The sequence below is a fragment of the Peromyscus maniculatus genome, chromosome 8 (genome assembly GCF_049852395.1).
Source record: "Peromyscus maniculatus bairdii isolate BWxNUB_F1_BW_parent chromosome 8, HU_Pman_BW_mat_3.1, whole genome shotgun sequence".
Lineage (NCBI taxonomy): Eukaryota > Metazoa > Chordata > Mammalia > Rodentia > Cricetidae > Peromyscus > Peromyscus maniculatus.
In genome coordinates, this window is record NC_134859.1 from 39,004,975 (window position 1) to 39,012,494 (window position 7,520).

Sequence of the window (7,520 nt, forward strand, 5' to 3'; positions counted from 1 at the left end):
AAACTAATGAAACCAAAACCAGAAAAATAAATAAGGTTATGTGCAGTCCCTTGGGTTATTTTGCCACTGGGTTTCTGTCTTCAAGATACAAAATCAATGGACAGGCAAGATGAATGGATCACTAGGAGGCCTGAGGACCCGAGTTCAGTATGCAACATCTACTTGGTGAAAGGTAAGAACTGACTTCCACAAGTGGTTCTATACACACACACACACACACACACACACACACACACACACACCCCAGAAGGTAGTTTACTAAAAAAAAAAAAAAAAAAAGAAAGAAAGAAAGAAAGAAAGAAAGAAAAGAAAAGAAAAGAAAAGAAAAAGGATAGAAGAAACAGAGGCATACTCCAAGATAGGCCAGTGTAAATGTATCACCAGAAGTTTCTGGAATGTGGGGGGTGGGGTGGGGGAAACAGCAGCACTGAGCACTCCTGAAGAGACACTGGCCCGCAGGACAGTCCTGGGAGAGGCTGGTTTTCAGCACCTTTCAATTATGGCCCCACGTCTGTGTCCTTGTGAGGTCAAGTCTCACAGTCGCCCTGGAACTGGAGATGCTGTTTGTTCTGTTCTTCGCTGCAGCGGTAAATATCCCGATTTTCCATCCAATTCCTGTGTTTGGACACGCCCTCCCTTTCCCAGAAACTCACTCCACAGAGTTTTCCTCTGTGGTTTCCCACTTCCTCCCATCCTCCATTCCAGCTCCAGTGAATCTGGCCACCACTCAACCCTGTTCAAAACAATTCCGATCCCAGATCCCCTCCTTTTTCTTTTCTTTTTTGAAACAGGGTCTTACTATGCAGCTCAAATGGGCCTTGAATTTACTATTATCCCACCTCAGCCTGCTGAGCCTCAGAGTACAGGCCTGAGCCACCATGCCTGGCTTCAATCACTTTTTAAAATCAACAAATTAATTTTAAAAGGACTTCTGTGGGCTTTTGTTGTTGTTGTTGGTGGTGGTGGTATGTTTGTTTGTTTGAGATGGGGTCTCACTATACAACCCTGACTAGCCCTGAACTCACTTTGTAGACCAGGCTGGCCTTAGACTGAAGAGATCCACCCATCTCTTCCTCCCAAGTGCTTGGACTGAAAGGGGTGTGTCAGCACACCTAGCTTGGTTATTTTTTTTTTTTTTAAAAAGACTTATTAATTTCTGATACTCCTGCTTCCTTTTCCCCAGTGCTAAGATTACAAGCATGAACACCATGCTGGCCACTGAACCCAGACTTTGTACCTGTTAGGCAAGCACCCTACCCACCGGGCTACATCCCCAGCCCCTGGGTTTGTTTGTTTGAGACAGAGTTAAGGTAGCCTGGAAATCACTATGTGGCAGACTGGACTTCGACTCACGACCATCTTCCTGCCTCAGCCTTCTGAGATTACAGGTTGTAGCAACCATGCCCAGCCCAAGACACTTTTTTTTTTTTTTTTTTTTTTTTTTTAACAATTTTGAAGCAGAGTCTCATGTAGTCCAGGCTGGCCTCAAATTTGCTATACAGCAGAGGGTGACCTTGAACTCTTAATCCTCCTCTCCACCTCTCACATGCGGGTGTGCACCACTGGATCAATTTATCAGGTTCTGGGGATCAAATCCACGCCAAGCAAGCAATCGATTCATTGAGCCACATCCCAGCCACAAGCATTTGGGGAGCTTAGAAAATAATACTTTACAATCCTCAAAAAGGAAGGCCTCAGAAGGCACATTTCTTCTTAACTTCATTCTTTCCTTGTGTTTGGGGTTCTTCTTTTCTCCTCTTTAAACCAGGCTTTTGAGACTAGAACCTCTTCCCCAAGGTAAGTCATAGAAACCAGAACCCCCTTTCCCACAAAGCAGCTGTGAACCCTAACACCATGACTTGTCTTTCCCTGCCGTTCTGTCTTAAGCTGGCATAAAGAAACTCTCAGACTATGTGGTCCACCAGCAGATCAGACATCCCTCCTTTCAGAAGGGCTGTGCCCACATCAGAGTAGACAGGCTGCACAGTCACTGTAGTCTATTAACACTAGCTCATGCCTCTTTTGTCCAATCACATTTCTATGCGGCTGACCCTGCTTCGTAGCAACCCTGGCACAAACATGGAGAACGATCCCTGAGTCTCTGGTCTTTGATATTAAGGACCATGTGTCAGGCGACACTATGATCAAATAAATCTGTTTCCTGCTTTTTTTCTGGCTTTGTTTTGTTAGCCTGTCTTGCATTATAACAATGTCAACCATGTGCCTTTAAGTTGGTGGTTCCCTTGGGAGCACTTTATGCGCTTTCTCAAAGGATACCCAGGATAGATCTGGAGAATCCCTACTGCTCAAGCAGAGGTACCTGGTCTGATGTCAATTCCGTTATCTCAGGGAATCCCCCAAGGACAGGAGCACAAGCATGGCAGTACTGGTAGCATCGGGTTCAAGATTCGGAGACTTGGTGTGGCTGAGTGACCTAAGGTCACACAAACGGTAAGGACATGCTGAGTGGCAATGCACTTTGTTCCCTAAGTGAGTTTGTCCTGAGTGATTAGCCATGGGGAGGAGTGAATGATGGGCTGGGCCAGGCAAGTCTCAGGTATGTAGGGCAGATGTTCAGCAAATGTTCAGCAAATGCTGCGTGTGTGCACGTGTGTGTGTGTGTGTGTGTGTGTGTGTGTGTGTGTGTGTGCGTGCTCATTTGTGCCAGGTGTCTGAAGTCAGAGACAACCTCCGCACTATTCTTCAGGTGGTGTTCATCTTTTTTCTTTTTTTTTTTTTGAGTCATTGTATTATTTATTATTATAATTTTTTTTTTTTTTTTACAAAAGTTTATTACAATGTACAACAGGCTCCAGGGTAACACTTCATTCTAGCTGTAGGTGGCAAAGATGTTATGGCAGGGAATACAGATGTTTAAATAGGAAGGGAAGAGGGTCACCATCATCTCAAATATGAGGAACAGCTTACTTTTTGCCAGATTTCTTAATTCCACCTGTGGCCAGGGGTCCCTTGCCCGGCCTTGGCTTTTAGCTCCTTGAGTTCCTTCTGCTCCTCTTTCTGTTTCTGCTCGAAAGCCTCATCTTCCTCGTCCATCTCTTTGGCCTGCTTCTTGGGCTGTTTCAGGGGCTTCTTTTTGCCACCTTCGGGGTCTGACATGGTGCCTACAGACAGCCTCTTCTTTTTATTTTAAACGTTTATATATTTGGGGGTTTTTTGGAGGTGGGTTCCATGATGCTTGTGCAGAGGTCAGAAGACAACTTCCAGGAGTCCGCTCTCTCCCTTCACTGTGTGAGTCTCTGGAATCAAACTCAGGTCATCGGATCGGCAGCAGGTGCCTTCACCCACTCAGCTGGCCTGCCAGCCTGTTTTGCTTTTGAGGCAAGGTCTGGCACTAGGCTGGACGGAACTCTCTAAACAGGTTAGGCACAGTCTGTGAGCCCCGGGGACCTGCCTGTCTCGGCCTCTCCAGTGCCATCCTCCACAGCCATCTTTTTAAAGATTGATTTATTTTTTGTTATTTTGTGTGTATGCATGTATGTGCACTATGTAGGAGCCTGGTGCCTACCCAACACAGAAGAGGGTACTGGATCCTCTGGAACTGGAATTAAAGACAGTTACAAGTTGCCCTGTATGTTCTGGGATCTGAACCTGGGTCCTCTGCAAGAACAGCCAGTGTTCTTAACTGCTGAGACATCTCTTCAAACCCCCACACAGCCAGCTTTTTTAAAACAAATAAACGAAAAACCATGAGCTCTGGGGATTGAACTCAGGTCTCCAGGCTTGCAAGGCCAGCGCTTCACAGACACCTATCTCTCGGCCTACCCCCAAGTGCCTTTTATTGTCTATCATTTCATTTGATGTCATTATGGTGCTCTAATGATAGGACTATTAGACTAAATAACGAGGTGAGTTAATGTAATAACCTTCAAGTGACCTCCCCTGGCTCTGGAAGCCCTCCAGTCTTCTGGGAAGCCCCGAGCCTGCCCCAAAGGCCCCTTTAGCCCAGGTCTTTGAGCACTCCAGGCCCCTAGCAGCCAGCCCTCCCAGTTTGGAAATTCTTGACTAGGAACCTCCTGTTCTCTCAAATTGCTCACACGCTGGGAGATAAAGTAAGTGGTGGAGGGGCCAATTTCCTGCGGTTTAACAAACAGGCTGTTTATAGCCAGGAGCAGTCACGGGGCAGGCACCAGCAGGGGCAGGCCAGGAGGTCATGCTGCTTCTGGAGGCTGAGGTTCCTCATAAACACCCTCCTCCCTCCAGTGAGCCTCCTGGGACAGGACAGCTCTGGACACGTGGCCCTTGCTAGGGCACAGCACCAAGAGCCACACTTTCCCCTTTTTTTCATGGGGCTTACCTCTCTCTCTTCCCCTCTCTGCTCTCCGGTCCCATCCCCCTACCCCACCCCATCTTCTCTAGCAGTGGACAAGGATACCTTTTCAGAGTAGCTGCCCCTGGTAGCTTTGAGTGGGTGATGGATCTTTCTGAGCTTTTCTTGGGAAAGTGGGGGTGGTGATGGAGTTCCCCTGTGTGGGGGAAATGCCTCACCTTGCACTTGGCATGCAGTGGAATATGGAAACAAGCTTGGTTCTCCTATTAGCCTCTACCCTAACCCTAACCCTCTCTCTAGGCGGACATCCTTTCCCTCTCCCCCTGCCTGCTCCAACCCTGCCACCCTGTCCCCATTGCCACTACTGGCCAGGTCAGCTGCCCTTGTTGCCTTGGGGAGGGACCAAGATGCCAGGCTCCTAACTCAGGACTTGATCATGATGGAGACAGGCTGGCCTTGGCACTTTCCCACAAGGTCATGCCCTAGGCCTCTTTGCTTTGTGTTTTTGTTTTTTTCTGAGACAGAGTTTCTCTGTGTAGTTTTGGTGCCTGTCCTGGATCTCGCCCTGTAGACCAGGCTGGCCTCGGACTCACAGAGATGCACCTGCCTCTACCTCCCAAGTGCTGGGATTAAAGGCGTGTGCCACCACCGCCTGGTGGCCTCTCTGCTTTTAACAAACTGCCCATAGCATTTGGAGGGCAGGATAGCTGGAGCAAGGGTGTGGAACTGGAGAGCACTGGGACCTGACCAGTCTTCCATTTGGCTCTTTGCCCTTCCATTGCCTTAATGGTCAAACACCACCATGCAGACGGCAGGCGAGTCTCCTCCACTGTCTGGACTAGAAGTGAATAGGGAAAGCAGTCTAGAGAGGGGCAGGCTGTGGAGCCAGCTCCCCAAGATGGGACCCTGTTCTGTTTTCTCTTCTCTTGCTATGGTGTAGCAACTGAGGACTTCATCTTAGAGGTCTGAGGCCAGTCCTGTCAGCAACCTGTGGCTGTTGAGAAAATAACAGAAAAAGGAGCTGAGCTGGGATGGTCTCTCACGCCTGCAGAAGTGCACGTCCACAGGAACAGACTACGGCCTTTTGCCTTTAAAAAGCTGCAGTCTCAAGTCCAACCAAGGAGACTATGGTCAGTTGCAGCTTAAATAAAATTTGGCTAATTAAAACTCGATAGAGTTCAGGTGATCTTTCTCGGTGGTCTCAAACTCTGCAACAATGACAGAACAGTCTAACCAAGAGCAAATTAAGGGAAGAAATGGTTCATTTGGCTTATGCTTCAGTTTATAATCCAATACGGAGTGAAATCAGAGCAGGAACTCAAGCAAAAACTTGCAGCAGAAATCAAGGAGGAATGCTATTTGATGGTTCACCCTGAGGCTCATGCTTAACTAGTTTTCTTATACAGCCCAGGCCCACCTGCCTAGAGATGGTGCTGCCCACAGTGGGCTGGCTCTTCTGCATCAATTAAAGATGAAGATGATCCTCCACAGATGTGGCCACATGCCAATCTGATCTGGAAAGTCCTTCAGTCGAGACTTCCTTCTCAGGTCAGTTGACTCAGGCTGTGTCAACTTGACAGTTGAAGCTAACTAGGACACACTCCATCTCCATTACTTAGCAGCCGGGATTACTTCACATCTCTAGGTCTCAGTTTCCTTAACTGTAAACCAGCACCCAGTATTTAGGAAGCAGAGGCAGGCAGAGCTCTGTGAGTTCCAGATTAGCACAGTCTACACAGTAAGCTCCAGGCCAGGTCACAAACCAACCGTGCCATAAACAAATGTCCTCAAATTCCCCCACAAAACCAGGGCTAGAGAGATGGCTCAGTGGTTAAGAGCACTGGCTACTTTTCCAAAGGACCTGGGTTCAATTCCTATCACCACAATTGCTCACAACTGTCTATTATTCCAGTCCCAGGGGTTTAGTTATCCACCGTTGGCCACTCTACAGACATACAAGCAGGCAAAACACACACATTGAAAACAAAAACCTAACAACAACCTTAGGGAAAAACATCTTAAATCTATATTCTTAGCAGAGCACTAGTTTCCATTAATCCAAAAGCTAAGCATAATATCAAACAGCTCCTGAAGCCTCTGGCAGAGATTCCCCTCCTCTGCAGTAGCCTGCCTCCCTGTGGTCCTCTCTCAAGTGTTTCACAAAGCCTTGACTTATGACTTTCTTTGTTCTGTAATTAATGAACTCTCATGGAACCACTACTAAGGAAGAACATGTTACTTAGGGCAACTGAATCCTAGCCATAGCTGTTCATACTGGCACAAGAATAAATTCTTACTCTTTTTTGAGGTGAGAGTTGTTTTGTATCTCTACATGGAAAGCGTCATTGGCTCTATGTAGAGATGGGGTCTTATGTAGCTCAGGCTAATGTCTCCAGCTTGTTATGTAGCTGAGGCTGACCTTGAACTTCTGATCTTCCTGTCTCTGCTAGGGTAGAGACATGTACCAACATACTTGGTTTATGTCGTGCTGGGGATCAAACACAGGCTTTGTGCGTGTCAGGCAAGCATCCTACCAACTGAGCTACATCCCCAGCCTCACCACTGCACCTGGACCAATCACAACCACAGAATAAGGAGGGACTGGATTCCATGTCCAGAATCAAATCCTTCCTTATATTAGTTCTCTCTCAACTCTCTGACCAAATACCGGACTGTTCTGTTGCTGTAAAGAGACACCATGAACAAGGCATCTCTTAGGAAAGGAAGCATTTAATTGCAGGCTTTGCCTACTGTTTCCAAGAGTCAGTCTATTATCATGATGGCAGGAAGCAAGGAAGCAGGCATGGTGCTGGAGAAGGAGCTGAGAGATATATCCTGATTTGCAGCCAGCAGGCAGAGAGAGAGAGAGAATGAGAGAGAGAGAGAGAGAGAGAGAGAGAGAGAGAGACAGACAGACAGACAGACAGACAGACAGACAGACAGACACTAGGCCTGCCATGAGTTTTTGAAACCTCAAAGCCTACCCCCAGTGGTACATCTCCTCCAACAAGGCCACACCTCCTAACCCTGCCCAACAGTCCACCAGCTGGGGACCAAACCTTCAAGTATATGAGCCTATGGGGGCCATTCTCATTCCAACAGCCACAGCAACTCAAAGGAAGAAGGCGTTATCTTAGCACGCTGCTTCAGAGGGTCAGTCCGTGGTCACTATGGTCTTGTGCACTTGGCAGAGCATCATGGAGGCAGGACCATGATGCAGAGGACAGCTGCT

At 47.6% G+C, this 7,520-nt stretch overlaps 1 pseudogene; it reads right to left on the reverse strand.

The window, feature by feature from the left end:
• Positions 1 to 2,749: 2,749 nt before the first annotated feature.
• Positions 2,750 to 5,593, reverse strand: LOC121831631 (translation machinery-associated protein 7 pseudogene; annotated as a pseudogene).
• Positions 5,594 to 7,520: the final 1,927 nt, after the last annotated feature.